Here is a 20,963-nt window from a genome sequence, read left to right as displayed (position 1 = left end):
GTGTGTGTGTGTGTGTGTGTGTGTGTGTGTGTGTGTGTGTGTGTGTGTGTGTGTGTGTGTGTGTGTGTGTGTGTGTGTGTGTGTGTGTGTGTGTGTGTGTGTGTGTGTGTTTGAGAGCAACGTGCCGTTGTTCTTTTCCGTCTGATAAGTAGCCTCTTAACTGGTATTTGCGGTTAATGCCTACATCGTTCAGTGCGTACCTAAACATAACATCGTTCCCGGCCGACAACCTACTAACGGGGTTTTAGTGTACCACTTTGACGTGACCTTCGCTGATTTTTGTTATCAACAAATTTACCGAAGTTAACCTGCGGCAAGTTTCTCGTTTTTCATTTTTGTTTTGGTCTCGAAACAGTTGGAGGTGGTTCGGCTGGTTGCGTCTTAGCCAATCGGCTGTCTGCGGATTCTGGAAACACGGTGCTACTCCTCGAGGCTGGACCGGTCGCGGACAACTCCACACTGGTGCCTCTCTTGTCGACGCAGCTTATCGGAGGACAATACGACTGGCAGTACATTACCGAGCCGCAGCAGCATGCTTGCCTCTCTATGCAAGATCAGGTAACTTCGAGCTGTGACCGTTCATGCGGGGCTATTCCTAATATAGTAAGGAAGGTTGACCAGTAGTATACTATCCTAGTCACTAGATAAGGTTACAGATTATCGGCACTCTTTCCTCCTATTGTTCCGTGCCGCCGCCAGGGATCATTGGTCAGATCGCATAACGGGGAACTTGTTTACACTGCGACGGTTCATGGATGCCACCATTTTGTGGTTGATGCGCTTTCGGCCGGTGAACTGTGGTAATCTCAGCTTTTTTGTTTATTGCGGAAGTTTGATATAAGGGGAAATTAAATGTACAGTTACACTCCGGATTCCCGAAGGAATCGGAACAGGGGGCCATGATGTGGTCCTTGTATCCACGCCATGAAATCTGGTGGACGTCCGGCGTGCGGGCCGCAGGTGGCGATGTGGACAGCGCGTAAGCTTCGCAGAGCAGGGCTTCTCCACACCAGGTACTCTGCTGTAGCCTGGTCAACTGGAGCGGGGCAAAAGGGGCAAGTAGAGTTGAACGGGGCATGGTATTGAGGTGGCCAGGACCTCGTCACAACTGGCGTGAGGGCGACTTTCAGGCGAAGACGCCTGAGCAGGACCTCATCTTGGCGAGACAACCCGCCAGGGAGATCCGTACCGCGCGGGGGTATGAGAGCGCGCGCGGTGCGCCGTAGACGTTATTTTTCACTGGAAAGGCGAACACCGTTTGACGAAGGTGCAAGAGGAGCTAAATATTGCACACGCATGGGGTGTGTTCCGGCATCTGCAGCCTGCATTGCGGGGTGGCTGTTCCGTTGGCGCCATGACACGCGCACACGACATGGATAAGTGCCCACTATGTCCTGGATTTCTAGCAGAAGTTCGTTGGACGTGAGAGTTTTACGAAGCTCTCGTACAGCTGCCGACGAATCAGTGAAAATTGTACACTGCGGTAAAGCGTGGTTCACTATGCGTGGTGACGCTGCGTGGTGACCCTGCGTGGTGACCCTGCGTGGTGACTTTGCGGATCACGCTCAGGATTTGCTCGGACGTTGTTTTGATCTTGTTGACAGCCGCGCACGCCTTTCCTTCGTCCCTCAGCAGGAGTCCTAGGATCGGGATCTGCTGCGTGGGCTTGATTTCTGTTCCTTCGATGGTGACTACGACGTTCGGCGGCGGCTCTTTCTTCGGTCTGCCGGGTTGCACCATGAGTAGCTCCGACTTCGGCAGGACGCAGCTCAGGCCACATGTTTTTGCGTACTCCTGGATGGTCGTTGCCGCTCTCTGCAAGGCATCGTCCACCCAGGCATCGGACCCCGCCCGGTTCGTACACACCCTTATGTCGTCGTCGTAGAAAGCGTGGTCGACGCCTTCGATTTCGCTTAGTAACTGCGGCAGATGCAGGAGGGCCAGATTGAGGAGCAGAGGCGACAAGACCGATCCCTGAGCGGGCCCCCTATCTCCGAGCTCTATTGGCTCCGACTGTTCATCTCCTATCCGGATGGTCACCGTTCTCTTTGTCAAAAGTGTTTGACGTAACCGTACGTTCTGGAGCCGCAACCCGTCTTGCACAAATTCTCGAGCACGCTGAAGTGTGACACGTTGTCGAAGGCCCCCTTGAGGTTCAGTGCCAGTATACCGCGTGGTGCGTGTCTGGATGCCTTCTTGATCACCAGTTAGCTGGACGAGGACGTCTTGCGTGCTCAGGTGCTGACGGAACCCGTACATGGTCGCCGGCATCTGGCCCGTCTCGTCCAGGAATCCTTCGATTCTTCTGAGGACCATGCGCTCCATGACCTTGCCCACGCAGGACGTTAGCGAGATCGGTCGCATTCTCTCTTGAGAGGATTGCCCGGTTTGGGTATGAACCTCACCTTGGCTTCTTTCCACTCTGCGGGTAGCTCCGAGCGTTCCCAGGTTCTGTTGATGTGCCTTAGGCGCTCGTGAGCTGCTGCATCGCTCATGTTGTTCAGTAATTTGTAGGTTATGGCGTCCGTGCCTGGCGCGCTGTTCTTGTTGCTTTCGCCAATTGCCGTTAGCAGCTCCGTGAGGATGAAAGGCTCGTCCATATCCGCATTTTCCGGTCTCCCGTACTCCTCAGGTATCGGGAACTGTCCCTTTTCCGTCTTCAGATACTTTGCTTTGAGGTCCGCGATGAGTCTCTGACCGTCTCCTCCGTAGACGTTCAACACCTCCTTGGTGAGGTTGCGATTGGTTGCAGACCTACTGCTTAGCGGGTCGATCAGGTGTCTGAGCAGGCAGCAGGTCCTTCGCGCCGACAGCTTTCCCTGCAGTCCCTCGCAGGTGTTCATCCAATTTTCGCGGCACAGCTTGGCGGCGTATTCGGAGATTTGCTTGTTGAGTAGCGCTATGCGTTTGACCAGCTTCTTGTTGCGTCTCTGGCGTTTCCACCTCCGCGTGAGGGAGTGTCACGCCACCCACATGTGGGCGAGCTTGGCATCGACCAACGGTGTCTGTGCCGTTGTGGTCACTTCCTGCGTGAACTTATCGAGCGCAGTTTTTTGCTGTTTCGCCCACTCCGTGTACGTCCTTTGGCTGGTTTCCTCCGCGTCTTCCTCGGGAGTATCCTCCGCTTTTTCAGTCCACTTGCGCATGCGGTCCCAGTCGGTGATTCTGGCCTTGCCGAGGGCCGCCCGGATAGTGGGTCCCGTGATTGTTACGCTCAGGATGTCGTGATCCGATCCGAGGTCGACCTCCTCATTGCACCAGGAAGCGTCTAAGGATCCCGCCAGCCATGACAGATCCGGTACGGTGTCGCGACTCGCACTGTTACCCTTTGGAGTCTCAACACCCGGTTCGTTGAGGAGGGCCATCTCCAGGTCTTCCATCGCCTTTGCGAGGGCCTTTCCGTGTTTGGACTGAAATTTGTAGCCCCATGTGGTGTGCGGGGCGTTGAATTCGCCGAGGTTCAGGAGCGGCCTGTCCCCCGCCAGCTGCTTCGCCTGGCTAACCATCTTGTCAAAGTCGTACTTCCTGCGTGACGGTCGGCAGTACGCGCTCATCACGAACAGGTTTCCGCTGCTTCCGATGGTCCTCGTTTGGATCTCGACCAGGGTGTGCTGGCAGCCCTCTTTCGCCGTGAGGTGCTGGGTTGCTGTCACGTTGTTGCGCACCAGGATCGCCGTGCCCCCTTCCGTATGGTCCGTGTAGGACACGTATCCCGGTAGTCTGGGTCTGCCGTGCGTCTCCTGTAACGCAAACACGTCCGGCTTCTGGTCAAGGCCGTCAATGTGTAGTTGAACTTCGGTAGCCTTGTTGCGGATGCCCCTGCAGTTCATTGGTAAAGTAACGTTGTATCCACCCCCCGCAGGATCTCTTCTTACGGTTTGGGCTCATCTTCTTCCGAAGTCGTTACGCGGCCGCGTCTGCTCGCAACCGTCTCCTTTATTCTATTGGTGCAACCCTTTTTCAAGGCCGCAAATCGGCTCTTTGCGGTCATTTCCGCCATCTTGGCGGCTTGCCGCTCTTGCTTGATTGACATGGCCTTCACCTGGGTTTCCATAGCTTGCAGTTCGGCTCGAATGACGCAGTACTGTTCCGTAATTTGATTGATGGCCGCTAGGATCGCTGCCATGTCGCCCCCTTGCGGCGGTTGCATTTTCTGACTAGACTGTGGCGTCGCCGTCTCCTCGCGCATCGAGGTTTCGGCGTCCATCTCCTTTTGGTTCCGCTGCGCCGACGTGGACGGGCTCGCCTCTCCTCGCGCGATACTAGACGAGGGTGGGTCCCTTCGTGGCACTTTGCGCTTTGCTTTAGCCTCCCCGGACGCTTCGTTTGGTTTCACTGCCCGAGTCGCGGCCCTGCCGCTAGCTAGCGCATCCATTTTCTCCATCAGTGCCCTGATTTGCATGTTCTGCAATTGGATCTGAGTGTTTTGCTTTTCTATGAGGAGGAGGAGGAGGAGGAGGAGGAATCACTTTATTGAGCCTTAGGCTGGTTTACGGAAGCGGTGTGGCCGCCGGTTTGAGGCCGGCAGCGACGTTGGCAGCACGGGTGACCAGAAGTATCTGGACCTCTGGGTCCGAGCTGCCCAGCGCTCCCTCCCACTGCTCTTCATTAACTACGGGTGGAAAGGGGTCTTGAGGACAGGCCCACATGGAATGAACCAACGTGGCTAGGTCCCCGCAGAGTGGACAATTTGGCGATGGGAATTGCGAGGGGTGAATTCGGTGCAGAAGTGCTCGGCAGGCCAAAGAGTGCGTCTGCAGGAGTCGCCAGAAGCGCTCCTGATCGTTGGTCAGCTCAGGGTGGGCAGGAGGGTATTGACGGCGAGCGAGGCGGTAATGCGCAGTGATATCATGGTACGTGATTAGGTGATCCCTGGCTGACCTGGCGCCGTGGTAGGGAACGAGGCTGGCACCGGCACGGATAGTAAGTCCTCGTGCTGTGTTGTGTGCTGCCTCATTTCCACCCAAGCCGGTGTGCGCCGGGGTCCAGACGATGTCTACCAGGGAGGTCGGGGGATTTTGAAGGAGAATTTTGGCCGCCACGGGCGATATGTACCCACGGGCGAAGTTTTGAATGGCCGCTTTCGAATCCGTGATTATAATTGTGGGTGACGGCCGAGTCGTTAGTGCGAGCGCTATTGCCGCCTCCTCTGCCGCTGCCGGGATAGTGGTGCGGACAGTTAGGGAGTTAGCAGGGGGGTCATTCGGGCTGTTAACTACTGCGAGGGCAAATGCGTCGAGGTGGCGGTATTCTGCCGCATCAACATATAGGATGTCGGGTTTAATGGGGAGCTTCTTGGTGAGCGCCCGCGCCCGTTGCTCCCTTCTACCTCTGTGGTAGGTGGGGTGCATGTTCCTCGGAATAGGACGGACACGGAGGCAGTCACGGATAGACCGCGGGATGGGGATGGCTAATTCAGAACAGACTGGGGCCCCGATACCAAGACGCATCAGTTTCTATGAGCTTTTGAGTCCTGCGCACTCGCCGCACTCTTTCCGAGTCTCGGTGTTTTGATTCATGGTTGCGGGGGGAGGGAAGGGAGGGGGCTTGAGCGGAAGAAATTCCTTCTCGTTAGCGAGAGCGACTGGAGACCTGTCGGTCCAGCCCCCCTTTTTCTCGGCGTTCCTCCGTCGACTTGACCCGCCCCGGGCTCTCGACCTGGACCTGGATCTCGAACGGGACTCCTGCCGTCGCTCGCTCCTGCTCGGTCTGCCGCCTCTCGCCACGGTCTCCCAGCGGCAGCCCCGGGAGCCGGCCGATGGCGTCCGGCCAGCCCCCTTTGGGGCGTCCCGGGACCGGGACCGTTGGCGGCTCTGGTGTTCGCCCTTGCGAGTTGGTGTTCTCGAGCGGCTCCGCGAAGAGGTATACGTTGGGGTCGCCCTGTAGGACGTCTGTTTCTTGGGTTCTCTTCGTCTTTCGCCCGGCGGCGCTCCCAGCGCCGGCGTTGTACCACGTACGGTGTCTTGAACCGTGCCTTGCAGGCTCGGGCGGCGGTGAGGTGCTTGCCGCGGCACAGGCCGCACGTGGGGATGCCGGTGTGCTCTGCGTAGGGGTTGGCGATGCCGCATCCCTGGCAGATGCGGTTTTGGGGACTGGGGCACATGTGCAGGCGGTGACCGACGCGGCCGCACTGGTAGCAGACGTCTATCTGCTTGCGGTGTAACGAGCACTCCATCAGAAGGTTCCCGTAGCGGACGTAGTTTGGGACTTTGGGCCCCGTGAAGGCGATGACGACGGACTTGGTCTTGCCAATCCGGCTCGCCTGAAGTGCCATGGGGTTGGGCTCGTGGACCACAAGCTCTTATATTTCTTGGGCGGTGTCCGTTAGCGGGATGCCCCGTATGACTCCCTTGACTGTACCGTGGGGCGCCGATTTGTACGCGCTCACCTCGTGGACCGTCTCGTTGATGACGACGCACTCCACCTGGGCGTACTTGTAGGCATTCTCCCTCTTCGGTGTGTTTACGACAACGATGTTCTGCTGGCGATTTGAGCAAACGACGTCCTTCTTGGCATCGGCCCTGTCGACTTGCGCCGCCAAGGCGATGGCTCGGCTGATCTCCACTCGGGACACTTGTCCTACTTGGAGGCCGCCCCGGCGTCTCATCACAATCTTGATGTCTTCTTTGGAAGGTCCGGCTAGCGGGCGACCCGCAGCAACTTCCCTTTGTTTACACTCCCCGTCTTCCGGTGACGTGGGCTTTCGGCGGTGGCGCCCCCGAGGGCTCCGCCACGTCGGCTGTCGCCGTTTGTGACTTCGGCGCCATCTTGGCCTGCCTGCTTACTTGGCGTTAGGCTTAGCTTTTCTTCGCCTTTTTGCCTGAGTTCGGCGACTTTCCACCCCAGCACTCTGGATACTTGCTCTGGCGATATTTCTTCGCCGTCGACTTCGATTCTCATAACGGTTGACATTTTAGGTCAGTGTCCGCTCTTCCAATTAGCTACAGGGTCGTTAATAGCTATAATTTGGCGAGCGAGACTCCGTGGAGCGGTCTTAGGCCTTACGCCTACCATGGCCGAGGCCGGGTGTTCGTTAGGCTAAGCGACGAGTGCTCCTCGCGGGCCACAAAATCGGCTCTAATTGTCGAAAAAACGATCCCCTACCTCGGAATCGGGTATCCCGATGGTCCACGTAACTTCATACACACGGTCGATGCACTCTCATTAGAATCCAAGTTGATTAACCGGCGCAATTAGCGAAAAAAGGACAGAGCGCTCGTGGAAGGACCGAATCAAACACGGCCTTTATGTCCAGGGAAATTGCGGTTGGTGGGCATCCAGAACTAAGTGATTCTTCGAGTAAGGACACCAGACAAATGATATTGTCTATAGCGCTGATCTGTTCTGACGAAAACCATTCATTTCCTGGGGATAAGCCTTCCTGCTCTCGAAAAACCATGTCATCCTGGTATGTATCATTTTTTTCATTAGCTTTCCGATAGAGCTGAGCAAGGCGATAGGTCGGAAGGATGCGTAACTGGTTGGCGGTTTCCCAGGTTTTAAAAGCCGCACAATTTTTGCAAGCTTCCACTCGGCGGGTACTTTACCTTTGTCCATGTTGAATTGTAGAATTCCAGTAGACGTAGTTAAGAGGGACGAGATAGATGGGCTATGGCTTCGTAGCTGACTCGTTCATGGCCTGGTGTGCAGCGCTCGTTCGCATCAAAGATAGCCGAAGAAAGCTCTTCTATAGTGAAGGGAAGATCAAGGGCTGGCTCCGACACTTTCGAGGTAATGGAGGAGGAGGCACGTGCGAATCGTTGTGGAGGCATTGGTGATGATGAAAGAAACTTACAATACTCTTCGGCCACTTCTTTCAAAGATGCACGTTCGTGCAGGGAGAGGGCAATGAACGGGTGCAGCTGCTGGGTGCATTTTCGCATTCCATTCACAATTCGCCATATGCGCGTCAGAGGCTGCCTGACGTTGAGCGCAGCGCAGAAGCTTCTCCAGCGTTGCTGCCGTAGCTTGTTCAGGTACCGTGTGACATGCCTTTGCGCTCGCAGAGAAGCTCGCAGGTCCTCTATGGTTTTGGTACGCAACGCCTTCCTCTCTGCCCGCCTTCGTAATGCGCGTAACCTCTGGTACTCTGGATCATTTTGTGGTATACCATGGCGATTGGTTACGCAGCGCGTGGTGACCCTCAAACAAGATGCAATCGAGTCAACAAGTTTGTCATCCCCAGTCACAGGTGTCGCACGTCTACTCGAAGCACTCGTAAATGCATCCCAGTTCGTACATTTAACTTTCATAGAGCGAGATGACACCGAGACGTCGAGGGCGGTTATCAAAATAGGTTAGTGGTCACTTCCCCTCGTTTCCACGTCAGTTGTTCATGTAAATCGTTGAGAAAATGGAGCGGAGACGAATGATAGGTCAATGCAGCTGGTGACGGTGGGGGACTTGAGGTAAGTGATGCTGCCATCATTTTGTGGTTCAATACCGTAACTAATTAGCACCATCTTGCCTGGTCTGCTGGACACTACATTAAATTGCAGTGGATACCTGGACACAGCGGCATCAAAAGTAACAAAAAAGCCGACGAAGCGGCCCGTAAAGGCCTTCTTTACCGAAAATACCGCAAGGTGTTTTACACAAAAACAGAAGCTTCTGCCATGGCTCACCACTTTTCGGTGACTGAAAGAAGCCGTCTATGGAGCAACTTACAAAATATTCGCTGCTTTTTGCACACTATTCACACAGAATTAAAGTCGAGACTCCCGAGACAGCTTCCTCGTAACCTGGAAACGTTGTACCATCGTCTACGGCTGAACTGTGCATACACAAATAGCTACCTATTTCGCTTTGGAGCGGCGCCGAATCCGTGACAATTGTGCTTGTGTCGAAACAATTGAACACATTTTATTAGAATGTGCGGCCTACATGAAACTGAGATTCCACTTCCTTAAAAACATTGAACGTCTAGAACAGGGACCAATTACTCTCAGAATCATTTTAGGACCATGGATTCGCCCCTCGAAGCAGCGACAACCTCTACGGAGTTTGTTTTCTTATTTGGATGAAATTGGCCTAATTCAAAAATTGTAAATTATCTGGCCCAAGCTCAGAACAAAAATATGTAAGTCCGTTATGCATGTAAGTCCATTATGGCACCAAGTCCACGACAGTTTTTTTTTCTTTTTCTTTCCTGCCCAGCTTTTTCTTTGGCCTTTTCTATTCCCATCCCCCACCCACAGCAGAGAAGCATGTAGGCGACTGTAAATGTTGGAAACCCTCTCTGCTTTTCCAATAAAGAGCCTTCTCTCTCTCTCTCTCTCTCTCTCTCTCTCTCTCTCTCTCTCTCTCTCTCTCTCGCTCCTGGGCGCAGAAAAAAACATTCATCTGATATAAGTCAACAACAACGAAAGAAATAGAAGAAATCCGCTTACCTTGCTGCTGTACGATGCAAGTGTGCGGGCCCGCTGCTTAGTGCGTAGCACTAGATTGTTGAGCCTTCATAGGAGCATCTCAAAAATACTGTACGGAAGCTTATGCATTTTGAATACTTATCGAGGAGCTCTGAGCGCTGAACCTCGCGAATAAGCTCGAAAGGACGAGTATGCTCTCTCACACGATCTTTTGACCGATGATCTGGAGAAAGTTGTGTTCTCTCTCCTCTTGTTTTGCATAGTCGTATGGGACACAGCTTGAAATGATTGCGAGGGGTCAGAAGCTGGCAAAAATAGCTGAATCACTGGAAATGGGCTGTTTAAAGCACTAAAGCGTCAAAGCGGGTGATTTCTAGCGCAGGCACTACTGTGCCTCAGAAGTGGACTGCAGCAGACGACAGCAGCGTGAGTCTCTACTAACGTCAGAGCCAGAGAGCGCCACTCAAACATCTCACCGCCGATACGCCTCCAGCGCTGCTAGTTGGGGCGCCACTAAAATCTCCGTAGCGGTTCATTTCGGAAGCAGCACCGGGAGGCTCCCCCCGCTCCTCGGAGCACTGTCGCCGCGGCTTTTGCGGCATCTTCAGGACTAAGAGCTACCGTTTGTATGCGTCGGAAATGCCTATTTATGTGGAGCAGTCACTTCGTTCGCAACTGTGGTTTATTTAAGAGAGTGTACATGTTTCTGACGCGATCTTATAGCGCTTTCCATTGGGTGAACAGGAGCACTTCTAACCTCACCCAAAGTGCTCTCGCGAGTTCTGGCGTCTTACAGTGGTCAGGCAGAAGCAGGGGCGTTGTGTTTCATTGGTCGAGGAGGAGCACTTTTTTGGCGCCGAGAGCAGCCGAGAGCAGTTCTCGGTGCTCCGTCGCCAGCGGCGGAGTAACAGGGAACGCCGAAGAAGTCACATGACCTCTTTTACGTCATTTCTGGTTTTATCCCCGGGTGGCGGAGGAAACATGGCGGAATCCAACAGCCGCGATAGTCGCTCAGTGCGTACGGCAGCAGCTAATCGCGACCGTCTGGACGATGCTGCTACTTTTACATGATGAAAGCACCACAGATTCAAGCGCAAACTCATCATCGGACAGCAGCAGCAGCAGCGACCACGACGACGATTTGACATTGCATTAGTTTATGTTCGAGCACCTGTTCACCCCGCCGGAGCAGCGACCGAAGGTAGAGTCGTATCTGGAAAAGACGGCGGATGCTGTTATCGTTCGCAGCTAATTTTAGGGAGATACGATGGTGGCCCTATCATGGACATGAACATCCGCTCGTCTCCTTCATTCGTCGCCATGCGGAAGGCAGACACAAAACCACCGACACGTACCTGTCAAAACTGGCGAGGAACAGCGTGCGGAGAACACGAGCGCGCGAAATGCTCCGGGAAGCGAGAGCGGGAAAAGTTTGGTAACATGACTCTTGACATCACGCCCTCCCCCTCTTTTCACTGCTCCCGGAGCAGCGCGAATGTTTCATTCGCGGAACGAAAGCACACGTCCCCGTTACTCCCGTGTGCTGCTCTGGCTGCTCGCTCCACTTGCTCCTGTTCTGCAAATGGAATTCGCCATTAGTGTGGTACATTCCGCCTGTAAATGTGTCAGGTGTGTGTCACAGGCCGGCGTCGCGAAACGAATATGCATGGAGCTGATGTCATTGCACTACCCAGAAAGTTACTTAGAGTGCCTCCGTAAGCACCATTTCTTCAGATGGTCTTGCTTCGGCTATACACTGCGGTGTAAATCGCTTTTGTGTGCTTACATAATCTAGCGAAGCACTCACACCTCCCGGCAGGCTATAGGCTTTCCAGTTTCATACTTCAGATATTGATCGCTACCCTGTACAGACCAATGTGGCGTAACTTTCACAAACTCTCTACGAATGAAGTGTGATGTATAATACAAAATTATATGTGGGAGTCAGCACCCGACGAAAAAATCAATGCTCGGTCGTATTGTCGCTACGTGAGCGCTCGCGACAAGGCGACCCAGTTATCAGGATATATCTGCTAGATATGTCCTACGTGAGAAGCGCGAAGACGTGCTTGTGAGTAATCCGCGTCCACGACTAAACGCATCTTCGAAACATCGTAATATGGTGCAGGTAGCCCGGAGAATGTAGCCCAAACTGAAATCAGAGGGAATTATCAGATACCACCCTCTCCCAACGACCCCTTTTATCGCTTGTGAACTTCCTACCCTGTATTCTTCAAGAAATGGGTCCGCCTTGTGATCAGCTGTTCGCGGAAGCCGAAAAACGAAAGGAAAGTGAACACGCAGTTTGTGTGTGTGATTACTAAAACATTCATTCCTTGATTTCGCGCCGCATTTGTGCAGAACGATAGTTACGAGTTACCTTCTCCTCCCCCCTCCCCCCCCCCCTGTCTTTCGAAACAGTGCATTTCGCATCTGGTTGCCGGTGAGCCCGACCTGGCTTAAAGGAGCCATGAAGAGAAAATACAACTTTGTTTAATTTGAAAGAACTAGAATTCAGTATCTCACTCAGCTCCATTACAGCCACAAAAGATGTTTTTAACGAAAAAAAAGCAAGAAGTATTTAAAAACTTTCAAATTTTGCGCCACAGTGACGTGTTATGAGCAAGAATGACGTCATACGGGCGAACCATAAAACATAATTTTCAGTGCGTTAACTGCACGTTAGCATTCAAGTGATGCGGTCAAATGGAACTAGAGGCCTCATTACAGACGTCCAGTCATGTGTCGTTGCGACAGGTCAGTTAGGCGGCCGCCAATCGCACAAACAAGGTTCCGTGACATCATAGAAAAGTTGCGGGAAAATGGCTAGGGGGTCGCGACTGGTTCACACCTTTTCTTCAATATCTCCATTATTTGTTCGAAGATTGCGATGATATTGGCATCATTGTTATCGGGACTAAGCAGTCTGTCTAATAAACCCAACTTGCATTTTGTCTTCATGGCTCCTTTAAGTTTAGACGAACGTCTTTATTATTTCCGAAGCTGGACTGGGCTTTTGCATTCCCGTATGATATATTCTGTTTCTTCCCGAATTGCAGACCATTTATTTTCCCGTGTTTTCATTAACTTGCCTTGGTTCTTGTCACACTGCATGAGTGGGCCCATACTTAACTACGCACAGCCTTGAAATATACTCAAGATTTTCGCGTGGCTCATACTCGCATAAAAGGCACGTGTTATTGTCATGTATTAGGTAATCACATCCCCGAAACATATTTTTCTACGACGTGTATATTGGAAACGAAGCCGCATTCGTTGTCCGCTCTGAAAACGAAACCAGCATTTCACTGTGCCAGTATCAGGTCTAAATGAGGCGACAGTAAAATTCACTTATGCCTGACGTAGTCGGACGTGACGGTGATGATATGCTGCTGCCGTCGCCGACGCCCGTAAGAGCGGCCAAGAATCACGCAGAACCGCGTCCTGGGATAGTTCTTGGTGGCATTCGAGCACTCAACCAAGGCGCAGGCGCTTTTTCAGGGGACCTAAAAGCACTATTTTCTGACAGACGTCACCAAAACACGTTGTTCAGGGGGTGGAAAAGAATAAAGAAGAGAGAGATAACCAAAACACTGCATGCGCCCCTATCAGCCGCACAACGCTCATCCCGCAAACGCCGGGGAGAAGCGGCGGCAGGAGGCGCCCCGATCGCGAAGATCGAAGCATATAGCTTTGTCCACTGTTAGTGGTTAACAGCTCAGCTGGGTTCAATATTTCTGGAGAATCGAAAAGGCTCTTTCTGAGGTTGTGGTCGAGCTAAACAACTTAGAAAACAATCGTAACTCCGTCTAACAGAATGTATCAAAGTGTATTCTTCCTGCCCACAAGGGAAGGCAAAGTTCGATAGATGTTGATTCCTCCTGCTTCTCCTGAATGCTTTCATCAAGTGTAAAATAAAGCGCTGGACTCTATGGCAATTTCAGCGTTGCCGATGGGCAAAAGGAAAAGCACTGGGAGGATCAAGCACCATCAACTCAATGCATTTTGTGCGAGGAAACCGTCGAGACTATGACAACTGGTCAGACGAATATGGTGCCCATGGCTGGACCTATGCGGACGTGCTGCCTCATTTCAAAAACATTGAGACGACGCATCTACGCTACGCTGATGGTACGTCCAGGGCCATGTTGTCTCTTGAATATCGTTAGTACTGCATGTTTTTGAATGGTAACAATGCCGTAACGCCGACTATACTATGACGTAACGCCGACTATAAATACCGACTAATGAATAGAAAAACGAGCTCAGTAAGGCTGAGTGGGGTGCTTCTTGCTGATAAATGGGGCCGTAGCAGCGCCTGGCACTAAGGATTTTAAAATTCACGTCTCGGTTAAAGCGTACAGAGGCGTTGAATGGTGAACGTATGTAAATGTATAACTGATGCTGAAAGACGCACATTCTACCGCTGCGGTGATTGAAAGGGTTCCTCTAAGAGTCCATTTGTTGGTTTGCATTTCTATTGCCAACAACGATGATTTCGAGCAGTTGAATGTTTGCGGGTTTCATAAAATACGTTTCGTATTAACTCCGTCATCCAGGTACTACATTTAAAGAGAAGATTTAGGATGACATACCTTTTGAAACGCAGCCGCTACGGCCTTCTTGGGAAGGTATACATATTGAAATGCTTTTACACCCTAATTAGAAAAACATTATCACCAGATTTCGGATCACCTTCCTTTTAAAACGCAGCCGCCATGGTCTTCTTGTGAAGGTACACATAGTGCAACACTTTTACGGCCCCCATGTGTTTGAGATTTCGGAGCGCGTTGAAGATCTTCGTGTTGTAAAAATTAATCCAGAGCCCTCCACTACGGCGCGCCTCATCGCCTGTGTAGCGTCGGTGCGTCAAACCTGGTAATCAACCCAAACGCTTTTACACCGTGACTAGTGAGAGAGCCGTGCGAAAAAAGCGCTATCATCAGATGGCATTCGCACTTCAAGGCAGGCCCAGAAGCGCATTCACAAGTACATGAATAAGCTCGATGGTCAGTGTTTCAGGGAATTTCGTGCCAACATTTCCTCGCAAACCACTGACTCGCATTTGGCACGTTTTGCGCAGCCTGAGAGCAACCCCGAGTCAAGGTCATCCGTTCTTATCAATCGCTCTCCAGCTGTGAACTGGACATAGATGACGAATTTTGCGTCAAGCTAGGTTACAGCTCCCCGGCGCTCTGCAGTGATTTTAGATGTCCTGACTGGTTGGCTTTCCACTACTAACGCTGTAATCATGGATGAATTATTCACTGTCCATGTGCTAATCACAGCGTTAGCGTCCGTTGACCTACCGTCTTCGGCAGACGCCGATGGTGTTGCATACTCAGCTTTGCGACACTGCGTCCGCAACACCCTCCGGCAACTGTTTACCTTCTACAACGAGTCGTGGCAGACGAGCCGTGTGAAAGCAAGCTGTAAAGTTGCTAGCTTAGTAGCGGTCCTCAAACCCGGAAAACCACCGCATATGACATCAACTCTTACCGCCATCTTGCTCTACTCAACTGCATAAGGAAGGTAATGGAGAAAAAGGTGCCGCAGCGAGTCGTCTGGAATCTCAAGGACGGGGAAGTGTATCCCACAGAGATGTCAGGGCTCAGAGAAGGCAAAAGTAGCATCGACAACGTCATTGCTTTGGAGAGGGACACTCATCGGCAAAAGGCCGCAAAAAATATCACAGTAGCTGTCTTCCTTGACATCAAGGCGCCTTATAACCGCGTTGCTCATGAAACTATTCGAAGGGAAATGACCTTTTTAGGGCTACGAGGGTGGACGTACACTTGGCTCTGTGACTACTTGCAGAATCGGCATGTCTATATGATTATCAATAAAGGTGACACAATTCGGAATTGAGATCCCGCAGGGCGTCCCTCAAGGCGGCGTTCTAATTGCCGTCAATTTTAGCATCTGCCTTATCCACATCACGAAAGTATTGCTTCAGGGTGGCAACATATCTTTCTATGATGGTGAAATTTCTGTCTGGGCTTCTGACAAAAACCGGAGAAGTGTACGATCCAAACTGAAAAAAGCTCTTTTTTCAATTCAAAAGTACCTCAGTACCTGCGGGCTGCTGATTTCACCCGGAAAGTGTGCCGCTGTTGCCTTTAAGAGGCGTGATGTATCCCGCTATCCTCTGGTCATAAATGACACAGAACCATACATTTGTGAACCTACGTTCACAACCACACATTTTATGGTGTAACATTAGACCGATCACTATCTTGGGCCCCCATATCTCTCCCCTCCACGAACGTCTGCACTCATGTATGCGCATTTTCCGGATGTTGACAGGAAAACCATGGGGCTGCTTAGTAGCTTCATTATTGCGACTTTATAAGGCCCCTTTTCTTTGCCTTCTGCACTACAGCCTCGAAGCGCTGTTTGCTTTGTCTCGGACGAACTTCAGAGTGCTAGAGAGGGCATATGCTCAGAATCTACGCATCTTTCTGTGCCTTCCAAGGTGCGCATCTACGTATGGAACTCTCTGAGGAGCGAGGTGAATGTCAGCCAGACACTACAAGCTCAAGAGTTCCTTCGCACCAGCTTCCGTCACGTAACCCAGTGTGCTGACCACTCTCTAGCACAGGTGTCTGCTTGCCATGTGCGCAGCCTCCTACCGACCAACTTTTAACACTGAATCAAGCCTGCATTTCCTCCATGGAAATTCCCACCGTGCTAAATATGCGCACCATACCAGGTATAGGCAAAAAATCATCCCTGATTGAGGCACCCTTACCTGTACTTCACGATGGAGCACATCAGCTCACGTTATCTTCGCCACGTTAAGGTATACACGGAGGGGTCCGTGACGTCTGACTCGTCAGCTATTGGAGTGTGGATTCTGTCAGAGAGACTAACTGTAAAACAGAAACTCAGCCACAACACGTCGTCCACCTTCACTGAACTAACTGCAATATGGGTGGCACTCCTTTAACGCGAATAGCGCCTCTCGGCAATAGGTGAGCGTTGTGAACTCACGGCCTACCTCGCAAGCACTGATCAACCCATCCCGCCGCTGGTGCCAACTTGTGCGCGAGTTAAACGCATTGCACGGACTCGCAATACGAGGCGGGCACAGAATCGCGCTTCAGTAAATGCGAAGTCATTCCGGCATCTAGGGGAGCGTCGTGTCTGACGAAGAAGCGAAAGAGGCGCACAATATGCTTGTGTCTGTTGGAATCCGGTATTCCATACAAGACGGAGGTACCACCGTCTTTGCGCTGCGATGGAAACTGCAGCTGGTGGCCTGGCAGGACACTCTTAGGACACACTTGCCTCTGCATGCGATTACCCTCAGTCAAATTTCGAGTTTCCGCGAGGCCTAGGGTGTCCTTCACCGACTACTCTTGAATGTTTCCTTCACTAGCAGTTTTCTGTTTAAGATAGGCTGGGCGGACTCGCCATTGTGCTCGGTGCGCTCTATGAACGAAGACACCGCATCTCTTGTGCTCCTGCCCGCAGCATGCGAAACGCGCAACTGCCAAAAGAACTCTTGTGCGACTGCTACGCGGATACTTTAGAACTGCGTCGCTTTCTTGGTTCGTGGAAATACCACGCTGACGCGGCGCAAGGGCCAGAGGCTTTTACTTTTGGGTCTGTCTCGGGATTACTCGAGGTTCTCTAACCTTAAGATACGCGGATTCTTTCTTTTCCTAATGCTACGAATTTTTTCCACGTACGAACTGATTTACTTTCTTCTCGCTCTTATTCATTGTTACTACGTACGGTTTCCCCCTTTGGTTTTTTTTTCGCCTCACTAAGTTTACTCCATCTGAAGTAGCAAGCCCCGCCATTTGTGGGGTTAACCTCTTCAGCGTTTATTAAAGCTTTCTCTCTCTCTCAAGAACTAGACGCTTGCCTGGTTGTAAGGTTGCCTACCCTAAGGTTGTGAGGTTGCCAGGCTGCCTAGCCACTGTTATCGATGTACTTTCATTTTCACCTCCTACAAGTTGCCCACATGTACATATTACTGGTGTATTTATATAGTTACGAAGTGAAGAAGCTAGAGCAGGCGGTCCTTGAACTATGAAGATTAGCCCAGGAGCACAGTGTACAACTGCATCGGGAGAGCAAGTACAAGACGATCATGATTTTCTCAGTGCTGCTAGCGAGGGTCTCATTCTCTACGCCCCGTTTCGAGAAGAACCGTGACCGGTTCACTGCTGGCAAGAGCGCGGTACCGGTGCGCGTAAAAGAACATCCAGAGGCTTGGCTCTGTAGGGCTTGAGTCGACACACGTGCACAGTGACCTTGTGGGGCTCAGCCGTTCAACAGACGGCGAGAGATATTTGATAAGTGAGATCAGTCGTGTGGCTCAGTACGTAGCACCGATAAACACCGAAACGGTAAGAAGTCGTCCGAATGAGGATAGCCAGCTATAAGTGAATTGCGCAGGTTGGTAATGGTGGTCGTAAGGAACTTTGTTGCATGCTTGAGAGCCATTGATCCGCATACGAACAAGCTGACTTGGGTGGTCTGCGTGAGCCATACCTTCGTGAGCCGACTCTCTGGGCGTGACGGAAAGCATAGTGTCCAACTGAAGAGTGGTGATTAACGAAAGAGGGGTAAAATGGGCAGAAGCTTGCAGCGTTGTGACGGGAGGAGTTCAGCGCAAACGTCACAAATAGCACACTGGTGTCCCAGTCTAGTGGGTCGGGAGAAAGATACATTGACAGAACATCAGTGAGCAGTTCAACGCGTTTCTGCGTTAGCCTTTTGGTTTGCCGATAAGAAGTGGCTGTAAATTGTGGCTGTTTTCAGCAAGAACGAGGGATTTTATTTATGACACCGGCCAAAAAACACACCTTGGCCTGTCAGAGGTTGTCGGGACACCATGGTCAAGTATGATATCATGGAAGACGAAGCCTGCAACGTAAGCAGCGGAGCTAGTCGGTGGAGAGCGCGTGATTACGTACAGGTTGGGATATTTTGTAGGGATAGCTACCCGCTTTTGGTAGGTTTGAACTTTGAAAATGGTCCGAGTAGGTTCAACCCAAGGCGATAAAATGGTAGCTTGATGTGTTCACTAGCTCCAGCTTACCGGAAGGAAGGACAGTTGGCTTCTTGCGGCTTTGAAAGTGACCATATGCAGCATCGTAACACGTGATAATGCGGCACAAAGTTGACAATAAAAATCTGCCCCGGGGACGGTCGCACCTGCGGTCTGTGGTAGAGATCTCCGAGCAGATGTAGGCGGAAATGTATGGCGGGAGAACCAGAAGCTTGTCGCCGTCAGGACGACGGACCTTTAAATTAATCGTCAATATTAAATAGGCTAAGCGAGGTAGCAGTAAGGTTTGTGTAGAGACTGTGCTTGCTGGCTATAAGCCTCACTGCGCTGTTCATTGCCGAAGTTCTGCGCGTCCGAGTGTGTGTTACTGATGTTTTGAAGGCCGGCATTCAAACAACAAACGAGCGCGCGACTGATGAAAGTGTGCCGCTCGTCTTTCTATCAAAGTTGCTTTATCAAGTGCCATTAATTCGCCGCTCGTTATGCGCCTGATACCTTTTTAGGAACTCAGGTTGGAGAGAACTGCGATCACGGGCAACGTTATAACCAGCACAGAATTTGAACATTATCTGCCGAAAATGTGGGGAGATGACGGTGACCAGATTCGTGCAGTTTATCGTGCAGGGAATTTTTCGCTGATGCAAGAACATTAAGGACAACAGCCATAGGTTCGACGTTCACTGAACGGTCTTTCTGCGCTACCTGGGAAGTTAGGAAAGACAAGCTTGGTAATTACTTCATATAAGATCCGTAGTTATTCTGAGGGTTTCTTTTTTATCCACTCCTTGCGTACCAAAGCGACAGAAAATTCGTAAGAGCAATTACCTTTGCTGCCTGTCTCTTGGTGTTTCCCAGCTGTAAACAACAACGAACCATATCGTACCACGATGTGTTTACTGAACGTGCCTTCTGAAAAACGCTATTTGTTTAAAAACTCAGCAAAGCCCATAGTAGGTGTGCTTTCCGCCATGGTGAATGAGCAGAAACCAAGTGCAGCGGCAGAGGATAAAGTATGAAACGATGAGGGCAAACCAAGAAAGTGCTCATATAGCCTACGAACAGCCGACGGAAAAAGAAGACTAACTTCATAATAATGGATTAGTGCAGCGTAAGCATATTTATGGCATCAGAGAGAACAGAAAACGTCAGGCAGCCATGAACACATCAGCGCATTGCACCGCTGAGCATGATAAGGGCGTTATCTCCATAGCCGCTAGTGGTGTCTTTTACCGATCTCACCATTATATTGAGAGCTACAAAGCATTTGCACCCGCCGCGGGGGCTCAGTGGCTAAGGCGTTGCGCTGCTGAGCACGAGGTCGCGGGTTCGATTCCCGGCCGCGGTGGCCGCTTTTCTGATAGAGGCGAAAAGCAAAAACGCCCGTGTGTTCGAGATTTCGGCGCACGTTAAAGATCCCCAGGTGGTAAAAATTAATCCGGAGCCCTCCACTACGGCGCGCCTCATCGCCTGTGTTGCGTCGGCGCGTTAAACCCTACAATCAATCAATCAATCAATACAAAGCATTTGCGAAAAAGTTGGGTCCTTCGGAAAGCGTGTTTTTTCTGCACACGAAGGACACAACTAAGCCACTGGAAGGCCCGCATGGGGCACCGTCTGTATTGAAAAGTGTATTCATTGGCGACACCGCAGAATGTGAACCATCATAGATAAGCAGTGACCAACAGTGCCGGTACGTTGAGAGGTGGATGGTAGAAGCCTCGAACGGTGGCCGTCGGTCAGCCTCCGGCCGATGGGCTCCCCGTCTGTCTACCAGGAAGCAGCATCGTGAGCTCCCTGATCATCAGGGTAAATTAGGTGAAGAGGGTTCCCCATTTCTATGCTTGTTTCGCATGCGATAATAAAAAAAAAATTCAGAAACTTCTAAAAACCTGATCGGCCTCTGAAGAGGGGCAGCACTGAAGTTCCCTTTCCCGTTTGTCTGAAATCGCATTCCCATATCCCGATAATTTGTCCCTCTTGATAATCGGATCTCTTTATAAATCAAACCCCTTCACTGCTCAGTCGTTGTTTCTGATATCTAAGTTTCGTTAAAGCATTATCCGCAAGTCGTATAAAGCTAATAAACTCAAAATGGCAGAAGTTCTGAGGGAGGTCAACAACAATCAGCAGTCCAATAGCTGTCTCACGCAAATCCGCATGGTCAGTTTACACATCGCCATCACGCCCCTCCGCATCTTAACAGCTCCCAGGGCGTGATTTCTGATCCTGCTTTAATAGAACTTCAGCAGACCTGCTGAATATAACTTCAACAGAACTGCAGACAAGGGAGTAACGGCAATTGAAAGGATAATGATGTGTCGAAAGGTTAATGAAATATCTACAAAATATTTGATCCCGACAATTTGACCGCTGAAATCTCCATTAGTCAATGCAGGCTTCATTAGATGTCCTGTCCGACCATATATTCGAACCCGCGCCGCTGCTTCAACTGCGAGCGTTTCGGGCACGGGACACACTTTTGCCGCGGTAGGGTGACGTACCGCGAAATGGGCTGCACAGGACCACACAAATGAAAACCGTGACTCCCAGAACTTTACTGGCTCTAACTG

The 20,963-nt window shown here is 51.3% G+C and overlaps 1 long non-coding RNA gene across 1 annotated transcript in view; it reads left to right on the top strand.

Annotated features, from left to right (window-relative positions):
• Nucleotides 1-20,963, top strand: part of LOC144138353 (uncharacterized) — a 61,773-nt gene that overhangs the window by 20,322 nt on the left and 20,488 nt on the right. The window contains exons 2-3 of the long non-coding RNA XR_013315871.1: nucleotides 356-558; nucleotides 13,313-13,499. This is a non-coding gene — a long non-coding RNA (uncharacterized LOC144138353). The remainder of the gene's footprint in view (nucleotides 1-355; nucleotides 559-13,312; nucleotides 13,500-20,963) is intronic.

This window comes from Haemaphysalis longicornis, unplaced genomic scaffold (genome assembly GCF_048455015.1).
Source record: "Haemaphysalis longicornis isolate Haplotype H1 unplaced genomic scaffold, Haemaphysalis longicornis Haplotype H1 scaffold_1, whole genome shotgun sequence".
Classification (NCBI taxonomy): domain Eukaryota; kingdom Metazoa; phylum Arthropoda; class Arachnida; order Ixodida; family Ixodidae; genus Haemaphysalis; species Haemaphysalis longicornis.
The sequence above is the reverse complement of the archived record's forward strand: the minus strand, read 5'-3'. Positions and strand labels throughout refer to the sequence as shown.